Source organism: Mizuhopecten yessoensis, unplaced genomic scaffold (assembly GCF_002113885.1).
Source record: "Mizuhopecten yessoensis strain PY_sf001 unplaced genomic scaffold, ASM211388v2 scaffold6505, whole genome shotgun sequence".
Taxonomy (NCBI): domain Eukaryota; kingdom Metazoa; phylum Mollusca; class Bivalvia; order Pectinida; family Pectinidae; genus Mizuhopecten; species Mizuhopecten yessoensis.
The window spans coordinates 1504782-1506528 of record NW_018406583.1 but is presented as its reverse complement, the minus strand read 5'-3'; the positions used below and the strand labels follow the sequence as shown (position 1 = coordinate 1506528).

At 33.9% G+C, this 1747-nt stretch overlaps 1 long non-coding RNA gene across 1 annotated transcript in view; it reads left to right on the top strand.

Annotated features, from left to right (window-relative positions):
* The first annotated feature begins 893 nt into the window (after window positions 1–893).
* LOC110452263 overlaps window positions 894–1747 on the top strand; it is an 8969-nt gene continuing 8115 nt past the window's right edge. The window contains exon 1 of the long non-coding RNA XR_002463168.1: window positions 894–1361. This is a non-coding gene — a long non-coding RNA (uncharacterized LOC110452263). The remainder of the gene's footprint in view (window positions 1362–1747) is intronic.

Sequence of the window (1747 nt, the reverse complement as noted above, 5' to 3'; positions counted from 1 at the left end):
GGTGTATATTATCACAAAACGATTTTGTTAAGATATCATTCGGGTTGTCTATTCATACCTTAAAGCATGCCTAATAAGGTATGTACCATGGCTATGCATGATTATTCAATGATTACGCCATAAGTAAAGTAAGCCGAATATCAAACTATGAACTAGAAATATAGACTGTATCTTCAACAAACTTCTGAGCTACGTATTTAGGTGCAGTATGATTCCTTAAACAGCAGCATCAAACACTGGAATCAATTTTACAACTTTGAAATTAATTAGACAACTCAAGAATCAATAAAAAAGCTCTGGAATCAATGAGTCATGAAAATTTCGGATGAATTTCCTTTATTTGTTCGACAAAAACAACACCATTTTTCACATGTGAAACTGTTTTCATTAAATAGTAAATGACTGTTGTGACATTAATAAGGGATAATTACAACAACAAACAAATCTATGCTAGTTATTGATACGATTTCATTACGTAAAAAGATCCTTGTTCTGTTATGCCATTTGCTACCCTATAATAGTGGTCAATTTTGCAGTTATATTTTTCCTGGTTGTCAGAACCAGTTTTCGGGGGTTAAATTTCGCGCAACAGTGTGAGATAAAAATCGCACCGTGAGGGTATCTTTGGGTCATGGTGATGGAATTTATTTGTTTAAAAATTACATAGTAAATTGTTGATTTATTGTTATTATTCGGCACGCTGTAAAAGGATAGACAGGTCTGTTTTTTATCTTTATGTTAATGGTGATAATTTTTACTGGGTATCTTATTTCACGATATCTTTGGTGACCGCGAATATAGCAAATAATTAAATCCCCTGCAACATTTACCAGCCATACAGCATGTAATAAGAAAAGTAAATATTTACACTGGAAATAAAACGAATACAAATACTTAAAATACTTTTAAACACGTGACATTGGATGGTATTACGATGTACATGTTGCATGCTAAACGCACAATGTTACCTTGAAGCGAAACCCATTCTTGAAAGTCTTACGGTCACTGGGGAAAATAGGCATAATCCTAACTATTGTATCAGTACAGTGTACTTTATGTCATACCAGCCATTTGGATTTATTTCGTTCCGTAATATAGATAAAAAAAAATGTTCGAAATCACGCATTTATGCAGAGAGAAGTGCACAACCAGGCAAACGATTGTTAAATTACACAGTTGTGCGCACCATGTGTCGACGATGTGTGTACGATGTGCGCACGCTTTGTTGGTGCGTTCTGCAGTCACACGACTGTATCGTGTATCATGGCAGATTTCGACGCTAAAAGGATATTACATTACAGTAAGGTAGAGCGTTCGACTTACAGATGGACAGTGTAGTCATGTATAATTCGATTTAAAAGGTATAGTATTGCATGGTATAATTCGACAAAAAGTAGTATATAAGAACATTTAGTAAATGCTATGCAAATAAGTCATCATTATAGCCACTTTAAATATAATTCGTCTAAAATTGATCTTATATGGAGGTTATACCGTTTTTAAAGTATGCAAAGTCGAAATTGTAAAACATGTGTTTTCACTGAACGTTGAATGCGTGACTCCAGGTTACTTTTTTGGTCTATTTTTCTCCAGTAAAGTGTAGGGGTTCAACACCATTGTACAAAACTTAATAGATGTCTTCATTTGCTTGTATTATTCCAAAATATTTCTATGGTGCTTTTGTTATATTGAAACTCACACCCTTTTCAACTACGGTACCAACATAACATCGAGCTGTCTTACATTG